The sequence below is a fragment of the Parasteatoda tepidariorum genome, chromosome 10 (assembly GCF_982258835.1).
Source record: "Parasteatoda tepidariorum strain Cologne lab strain chromosome 10, Ptep-v5.0, whole genome shotgun sequence".
Lineage (NCBI taxonomy): Eukaryota > Metazoa > Arthropoda > Arachnida > Araneae > Theridiidae > Parasteatoda > Parasteatoda tepidariorum.
The window spans coordinates 92,094,960-92,119,312 of NC_141764.1; the positions used below are offsets into that span (position 1 = coordinate 92,094,960).

At 31.0% G+C, this 24,353-nt stretch overlaps 1 non-coding gene across 1 annotated transcript; it reads left to right on the forward strand.

Moving 5' to 3' along the window:
• Positions 1–2,077: 2,077 nt before the first annotated feature.
• On the forward strand, positions 2,078–2,150 carry TRNAV-CAC (transfer RNA valine (anticodon CAC)). The gene has a single exon. It is a non-coding gene; the product is annotated as a tRNA-Val (tRNA).
• Positions 2,151–24,353: the final 22,203 nt, after the last annotated feature.

Below are 24,353 nucleotides of genomic sequence, written 5' to 3' on the forward strand. Positions count from 1 at the left end.
TTCAAAAATATTTAATATTTAAAAATAAATTATAATTCTAAAACATAAAAATATCTTTTAAAAACTTATTAAGTTAAAAAAATCAACATTACATAGATGGGATTAAATTTTATCTTTAATTAAATTTTTGAAGGATAACAACTAAATCACTGAAAATTAAAGATAAAAATGTGTTAAAGAATTGTCCTGCTTTCTTTTTTAGAATCCGGAATTAATGCGTTTTAAAAAATTCATTCAATGATTTAGAATAAGTAATTAAGTGTGCTTCCTTCTCTAAAATAAATTTTGAAATGTATATAAATCGCGCTATTTATTGCTGATTGCCTCAAAAGTCAGTGGCAAATATATATTTTAGGTTGCATACGGCAATCTCATTACATTTTTAAGTTCATAATTATGTGTGCAGAAATACATTTGCACACATAATTATGAACTTCCCAATTTTTTTATTTTTCCTTTGTATTATTTTGGGGACACATTGTTTTACAATAAATCCTTACTTTCTTTCGATTTATAATGTATAACATTAAAATACAAAAAAAATAACGATTTGCCTTGCATAACATTCAATGGTGTGTTTAAAATTTACGACCACTTGTTGTCATTTACAATAATAATCTAATAAGGTAACATTGAGGGTAATATGAAATAATTGATTATTTACAGAGTATGGGTAACTCATACAATTAGATATCTATTCTTTAAAGTTAATACAAACAATATTTAAAGAACGCAAAAGACTAAGATTTTCCTTGTGCAGTAGTATTAAAAAAAAAGTATAAAACACAGCATTGTGTGGCTTAACCTATGGGCTTAATATTTATTTATGACTTATCCAACATGTCTCAATTTCCAATAGTTTGAAAATTTTTATTCTCAGTTGCATACTTTTTTTTCCCACTCTACTCCTTCCCCTTCTCATTTCTCCATGACTATATAGCCTCCCCCCCCCCTCCTCCGCAGTAAAACGATCATCTGCCCTGCTAATAAGTACATTATTTGCATACTTTTATGTCTTTTTTTTCTACTTTATCATTATTAAAAAAATTTAATTGCTAGATGTTATTTAAATATTTGAAAATTATAGGATTCCATGCATTATTTTCCTAATTAATTAACAATAATTCATGAATTGTTCTAAGCAAAACAATTTTTTTCCGAAACTTATTGTACACAATTTTTAAACAAATATATAACATGCGGAAATGGGGAAACATTGCTTCCTAGCTTTCTTCTTTGAATTACAAAGATAGTTCTTGAGCGGGTAACGCGGCATGCATATGGCACAAATATGCATACTTAGACTTTTATGAAGAACGGGTACTTTTTCAGAGATCCCTATTAAGGTTTAATTTATAAAAGTAATAATATCTTAAGTCATGTATAGTATTTTTTTTTAAAAAGGGAAAAAAATATTTAATTAAGTAAATATTAGCTTTAAATGCACGCAAAATTCTAAAAGCAAAAGAGTTCCGTCTAAATACCTTCTTACATGGTGAAATATGCAAACAAATACCAAAAACGAAGAAAATAATTTATCTATCCTTACTTTTAACTGTGAATACTTTATTGACTTCAGAAGCTCATTGTAAAAAACTGAATCATCGTGTCTTTTATATGTTTTAATTTTTAATTTAAAAATAAATAAATAAATTTAAAACAAAACATGACTCATCTTTTTCTCGCGAAACTTTATTTTGGTGAGAAAAATACAGATGGCGCTACTGTTTACATTTTCCCTTTATTCTCTTCAAATTATGACGATTTGAAGCTTAATTCCTACAAGCAAGAAAAAATTATTAATTCTTTAATCTGCATTGCTATATGTCAAATATTTATTTCAATAGCTATTATAGCAATTTCTGAAAACCGGATGAATGATTGGAAAATTGGGAAAAGACCCAAAACTTTCCTATTATTTATAATAATCATCATAATCTTTTTAAATCTTATTGTTAATATAAATTAAAATGTGTTTCCGAAAAGTTTGCTGTTGACAAAAATAAACTTTTTCACAAAACATGGAGTCTCTTTCAAAAATTAGTTTATATAGTATAAAAGTCTAACATTAGATATCGTTTCCGTAGTGTAGTGGTTATCACGTGCGCTTCACACGCGCAAGGTCCCCGGTTCGATCCCGGGCGGAAACAGGTATGATTTTTTTTTCACAATTCTTTTAAATAAAGATCGATTCTTTTCTTGTTGATTGAATATTTATTTCTAACATTACGTCATATTTAACTTCATCCTATCCAACATTTATTACAGATATTTATTATGAAGAAGTTAAATAACTAGTAAATTGGAAGTACTTAAATGGTGATAAAAAAAAATAAAAAAAGATTAGAAGTGTAATGTACCGGATTTCTAGGTAAAGAAAATTATTTCTTAATTTTTCACTTCATTATTTGTCACGTTTTTTTTTTTTAACATTTAATAGGTTTTCGTATGTTTGTTTTGTTTGAAACTAAAAAAGTACATGAAAATTTTATCATTGCTAGGTCAGGCTTAGCCTCCAGTAATCTGATTGAATGTTGAGCAACAAAGCGAAACTAAAAGAGTAATGTAAGACTCGATACTAATAAAAAAAAAAATGGAATCTAACAGGTTGTTCTTTTTTTATTCATAGTAATCTCTTCACTATATATGCATTGTTATATTTCTATGTAAGTGGCGATTAATGTTGTTGTTTTTGTCAGCCATTAAGGAAGATGGGTGTGATTGTTTTTGTTTTCCAGTGACGCCATCTGCGGCCAAGAATTCGACTTCTGCCACAGCCATACGTCACACCCATTTTATAAGGCTGACCCATTCACACATCCATCCACAGATCATAATTTTAATCTGAACCAGAGAACGATCAATCTCCAATTCAGAACCCACAGAGGTTTAATTTGTTATGGAAACATGGAGGACTTTGCGACCCGACAGATTTAATGTGCACCAGTCATCATTTACTACATGGTGAGTCTTCGGTCAGCTGGATTCGAAGTTCCGTTCTCACGAACGTGAGTTCAGCGCCCTGCCAACCAGACTATCCTGGCCCTTAGCAGAGATTAATGAATCTAAGATACATACATATACCCTTTTGCTCAAGCAGAAATGTATCAAGGTGTAAAGTGTCTGGGAATGATGGGTGCCCTGGCGCGACAATCAATTAAAAAATAGACGAAATTGAGTATATATTCATAACTGCAAACTCTTAATATATTCGAATTCAGTTAAGTGTCAAATACTGAAATATTGTTGGGGAAAAAATATATTCATTAATTTTTTTTAATGTTATTATTCCTTTAAGAATAACCCTTTCCTGTAAGAATATTTCTTCAAGATTTTTTTTTAATGTTATTCCTGATTACAAATAAGAGATGGTAAAAATCTAATCCCCGTGATTTGAAGTAAAAGATGACTATCGATAAAATTTGAGAAATGAACGGGAATGTATAAAATTTGAGAATTTTGAGAAATGGATAAGAATGGATAGAATTTGAGAAATTTCAGAAATGGATAGGACAAATGCACGGCAGCTAGAAAAATTTGTCATCATCATCATTGCAGGGCGCATTTTGAATATGACCAAATTTTGAAGAAAATTTTTTTTCTTCTATTTTTTATTATTTTTATTATTTCAATATTTTTTATTATTATTATTATTATTTTTATATTTTTTATTGTTTTTTTTCTATTATTCCTCAAAATAAATAAGAAACAACCGGCCTTGAACAGCCGTCCTAATTCTGAATTTATGACTATCAATATTCTGACGCCTTGTAATTTTGAATACAACACAGAAAACAAGGGAACACTTACATCAAGTATTGGGACAAACTACCCTTCGTGGAGGACTTCTTTTGAACTCTCATCTGCGTTACAAGGAAGGAAAAAACATCAAAACCTTTCACGGTTAGCCCGTCTTCCACTGAGGATATTTCAAATCAGCACTATTACTCATATTATAAAATATCCCTCTAATGTATTTTTTTATTACAAAACCCTTCCTTCAATTTTGAGACCCTTAACGGGCCCTAAGATTTCAGAAGCCCCGGACTATATTCCAAGTAATCTAGTCCCCCCCCCCCCAAGACCGCCCTTGTAATCAATTTACCTTTATAAATTTTAATAAAAATGGCAAAAATAGTATTTTTCAAAAGTCTCAAAACCATTCCAAACAAATTCACGACTCATTCAACTAATCATTGAATATCATTTTCAATAACAATTTCAATCAAGTTGGAAACCATATCTAATCATATACAGCAGAAGCATCCGCGTCGATTATTTCGAAAATATGACAAGACCAAATATATTGCATGTCAATTACAAACGCAACAGAATTGATTCTTAGCAACCACGACTCCAACATTCTCTTATTTCATCAATCAGCAAATATATCCGTAACACCCTCAACTCTTCAACCTCCCTCTTCAAATATTCGTTCGATGAAAATGCTTCAACTTATTTTCCTTAATAACCCCATCTCTCTCTCTTCTCTGATAGTCTATACAACAGACTATTGTCTGGCGAAACAGATAGTTGAGGAATTCGAACGTTACCAAATACAAGGGGGATGGTTGCCACTAAAATAACGATGATTAAAAATGTCGCATGAAATTATACAAATCTAATATAAAATATATGGAATCATGTTACAATCCATGTTTTTAATGGGTTGAAATCTACGGTTATTTGTAATAATAACCATGAAAATCAGCTAAAGTGAATAATCTAACAGAATTTATCACACTTAAAGGTTAGTATTAATAATTACCAATGAAGTTTGGTTTGGTTTCAGCGCATTTGTTATTGTTGTTGTTATAAATCGCTGGTTATTATTAATAATACCCAAATTTAGCTCTTTAAACGCAAGGTATATGGAATATATTTTACTGAACTAAATGCATTGAAATCAATTCATGAGCTGTTTTGAATTTTATACCATTTATTAAAGCTGTATTTGTGAAACGATGTTAAAATTTATGAACTCGAAATTTCAGAAATTATCATTTATAAATTAATATGATTGCATATAGATCAAAATATACAAATTAAACTTTGTAAAGCTATTATTTTAAATTAAACTTTAGTAAAGATCCCAGTATTCATTCATTTATGCATGCATCCATCCATCAATCCACCCACTCACTCATTTGTTATTTATTTATTTATTTATTTATTTATTTCAAAGTTTAATTTTATTGAAATATAATAAAAATAAGGTTTTGTTTTTAATAAATATTTAAAAAAATTATGGTTAATAATTATTTAGCTTAAAAAGAAATCCTTCAAGAATGAATTTTATCTAAAACAAAGTGAGTTAAAGGGTAAAGAGGGTGGGGATACTAATTGGCAACTGCTTATAAAATTGATATGTTTAAACAATTATAGAATTTCTTATAAATGGTTTATCTAGCTTGCAACTTCTAACGTATTAATAATTATTAATAGTATTTATAAGCAAAATGACGTCGAAATCTGTCTATTAAAGTAGCAAGGAGAAATTAAATTTTGATAATCAAGGAAGACAAAGCGATAATTCAAATGGCACATGCCGGCGAAATCTAATCCGGGTTTGATTCGGATTTTTTAAACAGTGTTACAAAATCAAAGAACTCGTTTAAATAAAAATAAATAAATAATAATAATAATCACTTCTTGTTTCATAATTATTCTTTTACTTATGAAATTTGGATTATGAACACGATGTTTAGAAATAACTGCTCTCAATATATGTTTTTCAATCCTTGTGAAGAAATAAGTAAAAAAAAAAGTACATGCATTGCAAATTTGAAAGAGTAAAAATGTGATTTAAAAAAAAACAGTAATACAAATTTAAAGGAGGAAAGATGTGATAAAAAAAATCGTTTTGATTAACAAATGAAATTCGAAAAATCACCTTTCAACTCCTCACACTGTTCTGCAACAATCCAACAGATATTGATGTTTTTAGTCCCGCCTTCCTCAATACTACTACTTAAATTTCAATGGCGACCTTGTTCAACCAAAAGGTTTCCCAGTGAAGAGTTGAGTATGTATTATTTACTAGTAAATTAATATTTAATAATTGTAGTGGTAGTTACGTCGCCACGCTTTTTTGCTTTTTCCTCTACCTAAACATTAATTTGTAATTCCTGATACATATGCTGTGTTTACTTCATATTTATCAAGGGTTCTAAAAATATGCATTAAGATTGATTACTAAGATATACCCGAATAGTATTAGTAGATCACACTAAATATTGTTTAAATCAATCGAAAACTGTTATTGCTTACTCTCGGTCTAAAATTATTTAAATAAAATTTTCTTGACTAACCAGTTATAAAATTCTGTGTATTATTCCCACATTCCAGAACTCAATGGAAGCAATAGCGAAAGCTCGCCAATTCTCGATGCACAGCTTTATGCCTCAACTACAATCAATTTCCAGTTATTCTCGATTAATTAAAGGGAAGGAGGCAAATTTATTACCAAGAATTGACGTTTCGAAAACAATGAGAGTGTTAATTCACGCGATGTGTTTGACATTGTGACAATGGCAGAGGGATTTTGGCAGTTTTGATTGAAGGTATCTATGAGTGAGATCTTCCACACCCCTCTGAATAGAATGATTACGCATGCATTAATTCTTATACTAGCTTGGATTGCTAATAAAGATAAATAAAACGTATGTGTTATAATAATTTTGGGAAACATTAATCGATATTAATTAATGAATTTTCGATGCCTTCAACGTTACTGTTTATCTCATTGAATATTATGTTTTCAAATTATTTTACTTCGTAACATTGTATAATTTTTTGTACAGTAACAAATTGGAAATGGAAAAAAAAAAAAACAGCCATTGGTAATATTTTAATACATTTCCAGAACTAAAACTGAAATTATTTCTCTGAACATCCAGGTGTCGCTAATTTTGATATAATATGGGCTAAAAACCCAGAATTAGTACAAAATTCAGATCTAGTAATAATAGAGCAATATATAAATGGAGATGCTTATTTATTAATACGATTTTTTTTTTCATTAGTGTAGATACTTCTTTTGAAATTGACATTTTATTTCTGAACCACCATTTCCTACAATTCTTCGATATAATATGGGTTAATAATTCCGATGAGTTAAAAATTCCGATCTAGTAATAAATAAAGATAGACCAATATATATATGGTATGTACTTTATTTACGTCGCACTAGAGCAGCACAATGGGTTATTTGCGACGGTTTGGGAAACATCCCTGGGGATGATCCGAGGACGTGCCTTAGCAATTTTGGTCCTTTGCAAAGGGGAGGGCTCCCCTGCTTTGGTAGCCCGGTGACCTGCGAGAGAAGTCGAGCACTCTACGGTAGAACAGTTTAACGAGGACCAATACCGCACACCCCTCGATCCCTACGCAGGCTGAGATCAAAGTGGTTACCCACCAGCAATCAGATCAAAGTGGTTACCCACCAGCAATATGTATATGGAGATGCATATTTATTAATCACTATAACTTCTTTCATCACTATAGATACTTTTTTTGGAATTAACATGTTATTTCTTTTTTTTCCTTTACATCAGAATGATGTGATATAATATCGGTTAATAACCCCGAATTAGTAAAAAATTCTTATCTAGTAGTAAATTAAGTTAGATCAATACGTAGATGGAGATGCATACTTATTAATCACTATAATTTCTTTCATCACTATAGATACTTTTTTTTTTTTTTGGAATTAACATGTTATTTCTTTTTTCCCTTTACATCAGAATGATGTGATATAATATCGGTTAATAACCTTGAAAAATTCCTATCTAGTAATAAAGTTAGATGAATATGTAGATGGAGATGCATATTTATTAATCATGTAATTTCCTTTATTACTGCAGATGCTCTTTTTGGAATTAGCATGTTATTTCTTTTTTTCCTTTACATCAGAATGATGTGATATAATATCGGTTAATAACCTTGAAAAATTCCTATCTAGTAATAAAGTTAGATGAATATGTAGATGGAGATGCATATTTATTAATCATGTAATTTCCTTTATTACTGCAGATGCTCTTTTTGGAATTAGCATGTTATTTCTTTTTTTCCTTTACATCAGAATGATGTGATATAATATCGGTTAATAACCCAAAATTAGTAAAAAATTCCTGTCTAGTAATAAATGAAGTTAGATCAACATGTATATGGAAATGCATATTTTTTAATCACGTAATAATTTTCATTACTACAGTTTTTTTTTTTTTTAGAATTAGCGTATTATTTTTCTTTTCTTTCCTTACCTGAATTCCTAATCAAGAAATCTGTATTATTAAACGTAGAAAAAGGTTTTGCATTATTAATTTATAAATCAGATATTTGACTGTTATTCAAAAGAAAAAGACGAGAATTATCATGAGTTTATCTAGAATATCGCATGCAATACAGCAGTTTGCAAACGAGAAATCAGATCTCTAGTGCAATCATGAAGACTTATTGAATTCCCTCGGGTCATATAAAGTTTTGAATTTATAATACAATATAAATGTTATTGTTATAATATTTATTTAAAATATCTGAAGACTTCCCACCCTGTTTGATCTGCCCACCGATCTCTGCTATTGTTTTTCTTCCATTGTCTGCTTATGATATATTTTTTTTTTTTTATCTTCAGACGGTTTTTTTTGAAAAAGCAAAGGTTATTTTGTTAAAGAAATATATCAGCGGTCCCCAAATGATGTTCCGCGGAACCAGAGGGTTCCGTGTAAGGGTCGTAGGGGATTCACAAGCTTGTACTTTTTGTTAATCAGTGATGAGTTTTGAAACCTCTGATTATATTCAGATGCAACCTATAATTTTATAATTTATTTTATCTTTCAGTTGCCTTTATGAAATTACTTCAATTGAAGAATCTCAATGAAAAGAAAATATAATATTTCCAGCAACAGTATATTTAGATTTGAATTGGTTTCACAATCCATGATAACATCTGTTAGATTCGATTTTCGATTTCGATTTTTATGTCATTATTATTGTTTACTATTGTACCTAAATATTTAATTTGATCTTAAACTCATACTCATTAATTTTTAGTGGTTGCAAATTTCGAATTCTGTTTGTTATTGCCATGAACTTTTTATCGTCGTCTGACAACTCTATGTTTTTTGCTGCTGCCTAGAGTGCACAGAAAGCCTTTACTATTGCTGCTCTAATTCTTTCCGCGATATCGATATTGTCTGCAAATTCTAGCAGTTGTACGGATTTAACAAAAATTGTGTTCTGCGTTTGTATACTAGAGTCTCTATCTACCTTTTCTAAGAATGGGTTTTTATCTCGCTTGAATTAAGTATAAAATATTTTTAAAAATTTTGATATTGTTAAGGTTTATTAAACAAGCAATCCCAAGAAACTGAAGTGGTATTATTTGACTAAAAACTTCACTCGCTTCGAAGTTTTTAATCAAGTAATGTTCAGATTTATATCTAGCAGCATCTAATCTCTCTCTTAATTTTTGTTTGTTACTTTCGACATCAAATCAATCATGTGCTTATAAATTGCAGATCTCGAGAGAGAAAAAAAAGATTTCCCTACTACAGTCTACAATTAATCATTATTGACAGAAATAAATAAGAAAAATTCTCTAAAAAAACAATTAAAATTACTATATCTTTCTAACAGATTGGAAGTTTGGAAAAAATCTGGGGCAAAGTTGATTAACAAAAATTGTCCTTTTAACATGTTAAATTTCAACTCCTTAGGAGTATTTCAACTCTTTAGGTGTATAGCACCCGTATAGTATTTTTATTATGAGATAAATAGTTAAAGCTTTTCCACCTTGTAAAAAAAGTTACTTTTTATTTTTATTTTATTGTACTCCTTGTACATTTTTCTACACACTTTCGTAATTGCAAAATTTTACAATTTTTGCGAAACAAAATGTATCGCTTAGATTAACGCCCAAAACAGCGGCAAATTCGTGTGTGTATTTTCATTTTGTAAACGTGTGTTAGTGTCTTTTTTTTTCGTTGTTTTTGCTTGTAAATAACATATAATTTATAAATAAATATAGCATATGTAAATAAAATACACCTAGATAAAATTAGAAATTTATAAAAAAAGCATATGTAAACAAAATACGCCTAGATAAAATTATAAATTAATAAATATAGCACATGTAAATAAAATGCACCGAGATAAAATTATAAAATAATAAATACAGCATATGTAAATAAAATACACCTAGATAAAATTATAAAATAAAAAATATGGCTTATGTAAATAAAATACACCTAGATAAAATTTTAAATTAATAAATACAGCATATGTAAATAAAATACACCTAGATAAAATTATAAATTAATAAACGTAGCATATGTAAATAAAAAACGCCTAGATAAAATTAGAAATTGATAAATATAGCATATGTAAATAAAATACACCTAGATAAAATTAGAAATTATCAGGAAAAAAAAAAACTTTATTTGAGAACTTTCTACTTCACGCCCATCAGCGCATTGTATTTCTAAATTTTACAGTAAACAAATAACTATAAAACAAAAATAATTACTCCATGTGAAAGATCATCAAAGTATTTATATTCTCTCAAAATTTAATCTGCTTGGCTAGCTTATCTGGCTTTTCGCCAATATACTTCATAAATCCCAAGCCAAGTAATAACCCTACTTTTTGATCTTGTTTGCCCCAGAGCTTCGCATTACTAGCATAAAGCTCAAAGTCGAATCTTTTAACGATATCTCCTATCATAAAATACTCCTGACAGAGCAATTTAATACACCATAATGGCCCCTATTCGTTTTTGGATTCCACCACTATTTCTTTATTCTTAAGAAACAATACTAAACCAAACAAGATAATGACTTGCATTCTTTAAACGATCTCCTGCTTATTTCGCGAAAATTGTTGGAATATTTCATTTGCTTAAGTTTCTTTCACATTAATAAGAAATAAAAGGATTTTTAGTCAGGTTTTTCAACTGAAAAATAGGTGTATTCTATTGAGAAATAATTTCTAGCATACATAAGCAATGTAAATCTTCACTGTTAGAAATGTCTCAGTAAAAATAGTTAAAGGGCGATTTATTTAATTGTTATTTAACCATATTCAACCAAAAGAGTCAAATAACCGTAAAAAAGAGGATATTCAAACTGTTAAGCGTGAGAAGAAACATTTAGTGATTGTTTTTACCAAACTGTTGTTGTTGTTGACCTCTATGTTGTTGACGTATGCCTGTTTAGGCAGAGGGGTGTGATTGTTCTTGTTTTCCAGTGGCGCCATCTATGGTCAAGAATTCGACTTCTGCCACACCATACGTCACGCCCATTTATAGGGCGAACTCATTCATACATCCATTCATTCATCCACTGATCGTAATTTTGTCCTGAATCAGAGAACGATCGATCTCCAATCCAGTACAGCCAGAGGTATTGATTTGTTATGGGAACGTGGAGGACTTTTACGACTCGATAGATTTAACGTGCATCAGTCATTTTACTACACGGGGAGTCCGGCGGGGTTCGAACCCACGAAGTGTCGGACATGGGCCCAGCGCCCTACCGACCAGGCTATCCCGGCCCCACCAAACGATTTAACAACCAGAATTCTATCCGCGGCAATCCACCTTATGAAGTCATTTTGTTCTGAACAGCTGGGCACTGGCTGTAGCGAAGAGGGCTGATTGGTCAATCTCATGCCCGGCTAAACAGAAGTTCGAATCCCAAAGTTGACACCACGATATTTCTTCCATTCCTTCAATACATGAAGAATTTCCAGCATCCTGCACTCTTCAATCTGTGATCTTAGACTATTATAATACGAAAACTATCAGTCAGGTACAAATGGCGCCGCACCTACAGAACTCCAACGTCAGTTTATGGTTTAGAAGCAAAGCTAGTTTTAAATGGTTACAAAACCGTATAGTTTTGTATTTACGGTTTTTAGACCGTGCATGCTGTAAATGATTTCGAAACTGTATAAGTCAAGAAATGTTTCTAACCACTTTAATTAAAGTTTATATAAACTTTATAACTTTAATATATAGTAATTAATAGTTTATAATTATAATATATAAACTTTAATTAAAGTTTATGATTTAATCTAATTAACCGTAAGGTTAATCGAGTGCACAGAATGCTGCCCACTATTTCACCTTAATTTCAGAATGAACAGTGTCATAGATGAAATATCGATTTTTCAGTTTTTTAAACACTGTATGATACTCTCATAAAATTGCACCTCGTAAAATTACTCTTTTTATTTATAGTGGATCACATATGCTTAGATACGTTTTCTTAGTTTCGAACGCAAGACGTCCTTCCACCTTTTATTGCAATGATTTATTTTACGTTTCTAGGGAAAAAGTCTTGTCTTTCAAATCTTGGGACCAACTAACTTATATAGTTGATATCTATTAAGTATTAGTGGCTAATGAAATAAAATAAATTAAATTTACTCTTTATACATTATTTTATGTACATTTGCTTTCTCAATTGTTTTTGTTTCAATTGCGGAAATAGTATCACACGGGTTAACATAAATGGTGTAGGATCCCAAAAAATTGGAGGAATAAAAAAATATTTTTGTTTCTGAAGAAAAAAAATTATTATGTTATTTACGCTCATGTTCAAAAATTAAGGATAATGCCTACCGGTAAATAAAGGTTCTGAAGCAAAACAAACGTGACTTATTCATAAAGTGACTTAAACAAAAGATAAAGAACAAGAAAGATGGTGTATGTATGCTACCATTCACAAAAACTACGATTTTTAGTTTTTTTTTTTTTTTTTTTTTTTTTTTTTACCTGGAGCAATTTTAAAAAACAGCTCCTTTGCAAACACTAAATATTACATAGTTGGTATAATAGTTAATACATTGTGATGCTGAATATCAATGAACAGATGTTATCGAAAACTACTCCTCTCAGCAAGCAATGCTTTCCTGTACACATGCATAAGGTGAGTGACGGGCTGCTATTTAATAATCATTTATTAAATATAATTATTGACAATTAATTTTTGCATGAAAGTAACTTTGGATAAACATGTTTATAATAGGACGTAAACATTTTTTGGCTCGCTTAGAAAGTTGAGTAGGAAGGAAATCTGCAAAAAATTAAAATGATATTAAGGGATCACACTTTAGAGTCCCTATTTTCCAGATTGCGGTTTTCCCCTCCCCCCTATTTTAAGGGTCAGGAATCCAATTCTGTTGGTAAAAAAGTATGTTGGTTCAGAGACAGTACATTTTTGTGTCTGATTTCGTAACTTAAAATATCGTCTGCTCTAACTAATTATCATATTTGAGATCACTCCAGGTGATCTAATGATTCCAGGTGAGAATCCCTATTCATTAACTCAACAAGAACTAGCCTCAAACTCATGAATCGCCACTAGACACACAAGTAGTGTCAATCGCTAAAAATAGACGAATCAAGCAACATTTTTTGGTGTTCGAACCAAGGGCTCTTGTGTTGAAAGCGAAAACTAAAAAAATACAATTCCTTTATACCCCCAAAAAAATAGACGACTCATCGGTCTTCTATCGCAAGATATCGACATACAATCTAAAATCTGTTGTCACTTTTTGTCGAAAGATACAAAATCGCTCTAAAAAAAGAAGGAGAAAAAAAAACAGCACGAGTTCTAATCAAATCCACCATAACAACCCTCGTATTATCGGCTTTTAAGCCTTTCCTCATCTAATTTTAAAGTTGGCTACACTTCGTCGAACAATAAAGTTTAAACTACTTTTAAAAATAACCTTGAGTTTGTCAGTCACCTTAACACTTTTGAGAAAAAAAATGTCTCCGTGATTTATAGAGAGTACGATTATCTTCCAGTAATGGACTGGACCATTAATTTTAAGCCCCCCATCATTCAGTCTGATCACTTTCAAACTTATAGTGCTGACGAGGGCCCTGAGAATTAAACTAGCTGACAGTTACAGTTATAAGAAGAGCTGAGAAAGTGATAAGTTTTAAAAGAGGATAAATGGTCGTGTCGCTTGCCTTGATAAATGATAACTTATCCTGTTTATCTGCCTAAAACACTCCCTTGAGGATAAGACTACTCGTAAATAAGGGAGACGAGTAGTCCTGATATGAAATCTATTTGAAATCATTACCATCAATTATAGAAAGAAATGGAAATTCTAGCATCTTTCAGATTAATAAGTTAGACTTTTTCTTTAAAATGGTGAATAGTTTTTCCTTTTGATTCATTGTACAAAATGAACGTTGAGATTTTAACATTGTCCTTCATAATGGTTATAAATTGTTTTTCTTCCAGATTTCATTTGTATATTTTTAGAATTTTTCATCATTTATGTTACTCTGAAATACTCCGAATCAAAAATCTTTCTTCTTATTGGGAATATTAGATTAACTTTATTTCTTTTTTAAACTAATGATAAATTTATGGAAATAAAAGAACTTTTGGTTTATCAAAAGTTCTTTTAATGCTATTTGAGACAACTATTATTAATGGTTATAAAAATTTTTCTTCCAGATTTCATTTAGTAAATTCTTAGAATTTTTCATCGCTTATGTTACTCCAAAATGTACCGAAACGAAAATTTTCTTATTATTGGCAATATTAGATTAATTTTATTTCCCAAACTAATTATAAATTTATGGAAATAAAAGAACTTTTAGTTCATTAAAAGTGTTTTTTTTTTTTTTTTTACTATTTGGGCCAACTGGTTCTTGTTTTTAATAAGAAGATTAAAAAAAAAAAAAATTTCATCAGAAAATTCTGTAAAGATAAATTAATATATTAATAAATTCTCAACTAAATACGTTTCTGTAAACAATTCAGGACGTTTTCTAAAAATGAATCATGGGTATTAACTATGAAATTTATGTAATGAGAGCAACAACAAAAATTTAAAAATTTGCACGAATTTGTCACAAATTATATTTAGTTGCATTTCTAATTTAATTCGTTATATTTTTAATGTAGAATTTTCAAATTCTAAATTAAATTGAGAATTTATATCTGAAGAATGGTGGGCTGAAAGTGGTATACATAACAAAGAGGTTACTATCAAATAAATGTACAAAAAGAGAACCTTACTTTTTATCTATAAAAATTAAATGTTTCAGAATACATATTTTTACTTTAACGAAAAAAGCGTACAGAAACTGCGCACCGAACAGCTCCTGGAGTCTTGTTTTCTTTAGTCAAACCATGCATTTGGCTTGATTTTTTTCCCCATTTTTTTAAATAAATTAATTATTTACCATTTTTCTATATTCAAGAAAAAAATGTAGTTTCATTAATATTAATATTAGAGAGCTATTAGAGAACTGAAAACATTCAGGGTGACAAGTAATCAACACCCTCCACACGTATTTTAAACATCCTTTTTAAACTGAAGTAAAAAAATAAGTACATTACGTGGCATTTATACGAGAAAGAAACAAAAGCGTTACCGAGACCTGACAAATAAATTACAATGAAGGCTTTTTTTTTCTTTTTCAATATATATAACCAAAGCCGGTATAGCCATGTCCAAGAGGTCGTGGGTTCGATCCCCTCCGGCCGAAGACTCCCTGTGTAGTAAATTGCGACTGATGTACGTTAAATCTGTCGAGTCACAAAATCCTCCACGCTCCCATGACAAATCATATCTCTGGGAGTACTGATCCAGGAGTTTCCTTGTCTTCTGGGTTGGTTCAAAATTACAAGGCTACGGGGTTGAACATTAGTAGCCGTTAACCTCAAAACTGGGTTGGCTATTCAATGACCGATATAAAATAAAATATATATAACCAAATCAAATTCTGAGTTTAATGTTCAATTTAGACGGCAAGGGGTTTCTGACCCATGATCCGCCTACCCCTGTGAGTATTTTATGTCAGCATTGTGAACGGCGCGAGCCGGGAGAGCACGCACCAACCAGCCACAGCTGGGATTTAAACCTGGGTTACTTCATTCTCAGGCGAGTGCTTTATCCCCTGAGCCACCGCGACTCTAGAAAGATACTATCAAAAGCACTAAATCTTTTTAAAGGGTTTGAGCTAAATGAGAGATTAACATTAATAATTTAAAACACTTTCAAATTAAACACGGCAACCAAACTGGTTTTGATAATTTCCTTTTCGCAGTCCTCAATAATTATCTGTCAAAATTTTGCCACATTTTTATTCCTCATTTAAATATACATTAGTGACACATTTTTTCTCTCTCAATTTTGGTATATTTGCCAGAAGTTATGAAGGGTGATGAGTTCAGTACATTTTTTATATCACTCCTATTCCTTTCAAATTAATAAGTGTATATTCACTTCACAAACTTACATTGAGTTGGGATAGTTCGCTTTTTTTCTGATTACTACTGTGGGAACGAGAAATAGCGTTCCTACATTTTTACGGAACCAAAGACAACATTAAAACAATCACAAGATAAAAATAAACACTTTTATTTTCCTGGAAAATGATAGAGTCACAAAAGCTGCGTGACTAACTTAAAAACAAATTAAAATTCAAAATAGAGTATAACAGAGTAGTAGTGGTTTTGTGGTTTAACAGATGCATATATATACTGGAGAAAATGTGCGATGAATAATTACGACATCAGTATCCTGCAGTCAGTTGCAGTTAATTTCTGACAGCAGAAAGAATATCAGGATGAGAGGTCGCAGGTTCGGTATTCCAATCCGCAGGTCTGATCTAGTGAACTCTACAGTACTCCCCTTCCAGTCTGTAAGACGTTTAGGCTTGGAATGGCAGGACAAATCGAACTTTCCTTCCAGACCTAGTAGTTACTTCTGGCTTTACCATAGGAGACTGATGGGTAGAGTCTGAAACTTCATCCGATAGAAAATAGGCAGGCTTTAATCTGTCGATCGAAACACTAGATTTCTGTCCTTCAAGATCTAGAACAAAAAATTTGTTAGCTCGTGAAATTACTTTAAATGGGCCTTTATAGGGCTGTTCCAAAGGACGTCGGACACTGTCTATCCTGACAAAAACGTGGCTACAAGACTGCAGATCTTTACTGATGAAGATTGGACGTTTGGCACCACGAGTATTCAGAGGAACAGGGCGCAAGTCTCTCATTTTTTCACGAAGTTTCTGTAAAAAATCAGAATGAGATGTTACAGGTTTAGAAAAAGAGTTGCGAAAAAATTCACCTGGAAGGCGTATCGAACAACCATACACCATTTCAACTGGTGTACAATCAATATCTTCCTTTAAACTTGAGCGAATGCCCAACAAAACTGTTGGTAAAACTTCCATCCAGCGCTCAGTTAGGTGGCATTTAATTGCATTTTTCAGGCTTCTATGGAACCTTTCTATAGCTCCATTACACTTTGGATTATAAGCTACTGTCCTGGTTTTCTGTGTTCCCAAAAACTTAGTCAAGGAAGAAAAAAGTTCAGATTCAAACTGACGACCTTGATCAGTTGTGACTGTCTCCGGAACGCCAAATCTGGCTATCCAACCAGCAAAGAACGTTTCTGCAACTGTGTCAGCTGTCTGATTCTGCATTGGAAATGCCTCAGGCCACCTAGAAAAACGGTCAATACATGTAAGTAGGTACCTGTAATCTCTTGACGGTGGTAGCGGACCCACGATGTCTATATGAACATGCGAAAATCTGGCACTAGGAAGTTCATATTCTCCTAGAGGGGATTTCGTGTGGCGTCCAACTTTAGATTTTTGGCATGAGAGGCAAGTCTTGCACCAAAGCTTTATGTCTTTGGTCATTGATTTCCATACGAATCTCTTCTTGATGAGGTCTAAAGTTACTCTTCCTCCGGGATGAGATAAACCATGAAAAGTCTGAAAAATACTCCAACGAAAGTCTTTAGGAATGTATGGTCTTATATCACCAGTAGAAATATCACAAAAGATCGTCTTTGAATTTGGGAGATTCATAGGTTTAAGTTCGAGACCGGAATTAGACTCAAGTAAAGAGTGAAGCTCCGTGTCATTAACCTGTGCCTCCGCAATCTCTTCAAAATTTATGTCACTTGAATTATTAAAACTAAAGGAAGAAATTCTCGAAAAAGTGTCAGCAACTATATTTTCACTACCGGGAATATGTCTTAAATCTGTAGTGTACTGACTAATAAACTCTAAATGTCGCATTTGTCTTGGAGAGCATTTCTCGCTTTTTTGTTGAAATGCGTAAATGAGAGGTTTGTGATCAGTGTACACTAGAAAATTTCGACCTTCAAGCATGTGCCGAAAATGTTTGATTGCTGAATAAATTGCAAGCAATTCCCTATCATAAGTGCTGTATTTTTGCTCTGCAGCATTAAGTTTGCGAGAATAAAAACTCAAAGGCTGTAATTCATTGTTTACTTTTTGTTGCAAAACTGCACCAATAGCAAAATCTGAAGAATCTACAGCAAGAGATAAATTTGCATTTGGTAAGGTATGTGCTAGCAATACAGCATTTGCAATCGCATCTTTAACTGCATCAAAAGCAGAAATTTCCCTGTCAGTCCAAATTAGAGGTGTTTTATCTTTTTTAGCTTTACCTTTAGTTAAATCGTGTAAACAAGATTGGATTTTAGCTGCATTTTTAAAAAATCTGTGATAGAAATTTACCATAGCTAAAAATCTGCGTAATTGTTCTACAAATTTAGGTAAAGGAAAGTCTCTTAAAGCTTTTACTTTTTCAGGTATAGGCTGAATACCATCCTTTGAAACTAAATATCCCAAAAAATTAACTTCATTAACACCAAAAACGCATTTTTCTAAGTTAATTATTAAATTGAAATCGTTTAAACGTTTAAGAACTTTGTCTAAATCCGATTTATGCTTTTCTTCGGTTTCAGAGAAAATGAAAATATCATCCAAATATGCTATACAGCAATCTATGTCTCTTAAAACATTATCAATAAAACGTTGAAATGTTTGTGCGGCATTTCTTAAACCGAAAGGCATAAATATATATTCAAAAAGTCCAATTGGTGTGATAACTGCTGTTTTAGGTACATCGGAAGTTTCAACTCTTATTTGGTTATATGCTTTTACTAAATCTAATTTCGAAAAAACAGTTTTTCCATTTAAATTATGCGAAAAGTCCTGGATATGAGGTATTGGGTATCTATCAGGAATAGTTTTGGCATTTAAACGACGAAAATCACCACATATTCGAAATTCTCCGTTTTTCTTTGGAACTAAATGTATCGGGCTTGCCCACGGGCTTTTAGATGGACGAACAATACCTTGCTTTATTAAATCGGCGAATTCCTTACGAACAATTTTTAATTTCTCAGGCGATAGACGTCTTGCTTTAGAAAAAACCGGGGGTCCAAATGTTTCAATGCAATGTGTCACACCGTAGTCTTGGTGCGGTGCATTTTGATTGAAACTTAAAATATTCGGATATTTGATCAACAAATCATGATAACGGTTCTCTGATGAGACCAAAGTTAATCCAAATGATGGTCCAGGACATGAAATGCCCTTAGAAAAAACTGTTGTTAAACTGTCAAGTAATCGACGATTTTTAACATCGACCAACAGTCCAAAACGTTCCAAAAAATCCGCACCAATAATAGGGCTTGACACATCAGCAATGATAAAATTGAAGTCAAACCTTCTACGCAAGCCAAGATCTAGTTCTAAGCGCTTATTGCCGTAAGTTGAAATTTTAGAACCGTTTGCAGCATACAAATTTAATTCCTGAATTTTGTTATTTTTTGTTAAGTTTTTAGGAAAACAGCTAACTGCTGCGCCGCTGTCTACGAGAAATCTGAAACCAGATATTTTGTCATAAACAAAAAGGCGACTGTGAAACTGGCTAACATCTGCCGTCGCTACATCAGATGAGCCGTTTAGTTTTCCGAAAATTGGCATGGTTGTATGCACTTGTGTGCTTTATTACCAAAACGATTATGATACCAACATAATTTACCCGTACGTAGATTGTCAGGAGTACGACTACGTGAATTTGAATGTCTGTATCGACGATTGAGACTTTTATCACGATTACGTTGTCTAGAGGATCTAGATAATCTCTCAACGTTAGCGCTAAGAATCGAAATTTCTTCTCGCAATGATTGAAGAGTTAAATTATCCTGAGAATTTTTAACCTCAGATACCGATTGGAAACAAGATATTTCGCATATCTTATCAGCAATTAAAGCTAGTTCATTAATTGGATCTTTGCAAACAGACAAAATTTGCTGCACATGAACTGGCAAACGCTGTTGCCACAAAGTACGCAATATATCGTTGTTAAGCTTTTGGCAAGAGAGATTTTGCATCTCTAACAGAAGCTGTGACGGTCGTTTATCACCCAACTGCAAATCCTGCAGCAGCAATTTTAGAGCCGATTCTGATTGAGAAAAGGTTTCGATTATTTTAGATTTTAGACTCTCATATGCATTAGATTTGGGAGGGTTACGAATTATATCTCTTCTAGAAGATAAAGCCTTACTGTCCAAAGCGGAAACTACACAATGGTATTTAGTTTCATCGGTTGTTATTCCTGCTATCACAAATTGTGATTCCAACTGGTGGAACCAAAGCTCTGGCTCTGCTTCCCAAAAAATAGGTGCTTTAAAAGCAACACGAGAAAGTTCTAAATTTTTAGTGTCCTTTTCCTCAAGAGACATTATAAATGTCTACAATTACTATGCATTAAATTATTGAAAAGAGAAAAATAGTCTTACTGTCAATTATGCAAGACACACGTAAGAATTTATCAACAATTAAATTACCAGATTAGCCCTACATTTACTTAAGTTAAAATACTTTACTTAATCAAAAGAGGCTAACAGGAGAATGACAAACTTCAACCTTCACATAAGTCATCACAATCGGTCAAGAAAGAAAACCAAAGTCTCACTTACTTTAAAATTTGAAATATCCATGTAAGTTGTTTTAACACACCACTTTCGTAGATAGAATTATCCGATGACTGGAAACCACTGTATTCTATATGTTGTTATCTTTCTTCGGTCAACCGTAGTAAATCACGTCCGGGTCACCATTATGTGGGAACGAGAAATAGCGTTCCTACATTTTTACGGAACCAAAGACAACATTAAAACAATCACAAGATAAAAATAAACACTTTTATTTTCCTGGAAAATGATAGAGTCACAAAAGCTGCGTGACTAACTTAAAAACAAATTAAAATTCAAAATAGAGTATAACAGAGTAGTAGTGGTTTTGTGGTTTAACAGATGCATATATATACTGGAGAAAATGTGCGATGAATAATTACGACATCAGTATCCTGCAGTCAGTTGCAGTTAATTTCTGACAGCAGAAAGAATATCAGGATGAGAGGTCGCAGGTTCGGTATTCCAATCCGCAGGTCTGATCTAGTGAACTCTACACTACTATGTGAACCTTTTATCTTAGATATTGAGAGGAGTTTTCTTTCAATAGATGATTAATAGATTAATTTTACCCTCTTCTTAAGATGTGAAAACTCATGGAACAGAAAGAGTATTTTATTACTGATGTATATTGTTTGATAAATAAGAGACCAGTGGCGAAAATCGAATGAAGTGGATTCTGCCATCAAGATGATATACCTTTTGCAATTTGCAAAAGAGATGATAAACCTTTTGCAATTTATAAAGTACTTGAAAATATACCAAGTCTGACGTAGATATATCTTATACATTAACTGAAATTTACAGAGAGTATAAATATTATAATAAAAAATTACACTGAGAATATCATAATATAAAATATCAACCTTACGAAGTTCTTCAAAGTGATTTTTATTTCTAAAATTCTTTGTATCTTTTTAGAAAGATTTGAAAGTGGTGTTTATTGATGGGATTTGCGATTTTTTTTTATTTTGGTACAAAGAGAATAATTGACTATAATAAAGTCTTACAATAATGTTATGATATTGACATATCTGAAAATTTTTCCTATTTTCTTAGAAAGGTAAATAATAAAACTACTAAAACTTAATTTTTCAGGTATTTCATACAAATACTTGTAGTTAAAACGCACTGACGTCTGAATTTAAGAATTTTCTAAATACAGAGAAAATGCAATTACTCGGATGAAGATTTCTACTAATATATAATTACTTGTAATAAAATAGTTCAAAAGAGGATTTGCAACAAAGCGATAATATTGAAACGTCTGAAAATTTCGTATTTTCTTAGAAAAGTGGGTAATAAAATTTTTGAAACATACTTTTCAGACATCTCAAACAGATATTATTATAGCGGAGATATAATGTCCCCTGAGTTTCAGAATTTGAAAATTAAAAAAATAAAATGCTAATAACTCAGAGGATGACTTTTAATTATAAATAGTTACTTTAAATATTAGCTCATATGAGACTTTGCAGCAATGTGATAATATTGAAATATCTGAAAATTCTTCGAATTTTCTTAAAGTAAATAGTAAAATTATTAAAACTTAATTTTTCCGATATTTCTGTCTGATGTTAGAAAGAAAAACATAATATCCGCAGAATTTCAGAATTTGCAAATTCGAAAAAAATGTGAATAATCACCAAAAAAAAGGCTGGTAAACAATAACCTGCAACGATAACTCATATGAGGATACTTAATAATTTGTTAATTTTGAAATATCTGAAAATTTCAACTGTTTTCTCAGAAAAGTGGAGAATGAAATTTTTCAGATATTTCAAACTGATGTTAGTAGCAGTGACCCATGAGTATCAGGATTTGGAAATTTGAAGAAAATGTAATTATCTGTAATAATACTTGTTATAATAATTGATTACTTTATATAATTGCTCATATGGGGATTTTTAACAATATGAAAATATTTAAACATCTGAAATTCGTATTCTTAGAAAAGTAGATAAGGAAATTATTATAACATGCTTTTTCTAATAATTTAAACTGTTATTAGTTACAAAGACATAATAGCCGCTGAATTTCAGAATTTGCAAATTAGGAGAAAATATAAATAACTCGGTTGAAGACTAGTCATAATAAATAATTACCAACAATAATAGGAATTAGAGTTTGTAATAATAATGAAATATCTGAAAATTTCAAATGTTTTCATGGAGACCCTTGCGGCCAGGCTAATCATCGGAGGTTTTCATAGTTTCCCCCTCCATGTAACGCAAATGTGGGTTTAGTTCAATCGAAAAGTCCTTCACGGAGGCAAATTTTTTCCAATACTTCCCTTGTCTTCTTGATTGGGTTTTAAATTACAAGATTACGGAATTGAACATTAGTAGTCGCAGAACCAAAAAAATGGGCTTAGAAACTGACGTTAGAAGTATAATTAAAATGGCTACTGAATTTCAACAGAATTAATATATGCGGATAAAATGTGAATAACTTGAATGACGACTGACATTAATTAACCTAGACTTGCTGGCCATTTCATAAGCTTTCTGCTGCAAGTCATTACTGAAATTAAACAAAAGAATTTATATGATAATTTTATTATACTCCATGGAGCAAGCCTCGAATTTCATTTAATCCTTGGGTTACATTTGAAAGTTACAGTTCGTATTTAATTAGCATACACGACATTAACCCTAGACTCAAATTTCGAATATATACTTTAGTTTATATATCCATGTTTATTTCCGAAATTTAACTTTAAAATTTCAATTCTTTTCATTTATACTCTAAAAAATTCCAATTCAAATTAGGATGAAAAAAGTACCGGCACTCAGTGTGCCGGTGCTTTTTGCCGTAAAATCCATTTTTACCGAAACATGTTCTGTACATACATACTGTCATTTTTATATAACGTAAAAAGTCTGATATACTGTAGTTTTTACAGTAATAATTACCTTGAAATCACTGAATCATTCCAATTTAATAAATAATTTTGTAAAATTTACTGTATAATATTTTTCGGTAAAAATGGATTTTACGGATGTAGCACCCAAAGTACCGGTATTTTATACCGTAATTTGATCAAGAATATTTTAGATAATAAAGTAGACTTATTTAGATAATTAGAGTAGATATTAAAAATAAAATTATAAATTATGAGTAAAATTATAAATTTTGACTTAATATTAATAGCGAAACTTAAATAAGGGGAAAACGAATCATAAATAACAATTTTTAATTAAATGATCGGATTTGAACTCTTAATGATGGTTTAACTGAAATTAATTAATTAGTTCAAACAATATTTAATTTCAGAAACCAAAATAATCAGGAAAATATGTTTCTATGGTTTATTCAAGAGTAAATTTTACGTTTTAATACATTTTACCGTAACAAGCCCCACGAATAAAAAATATTTTATCTAAACCTTATTTATTTCATGAAGATAAGTTTTTAAATAAGCATTTATTATTTTTAGTATTTAATTTCTTACTGACAAAGAAATTCTGCATTATAATGCAACAAAACAATTATGTTATGTTAAATTCAATAGTTTTAAATAAAGTATCCTAGAGTTAGACTGAAATAAGCTTTGTAGTGACAAA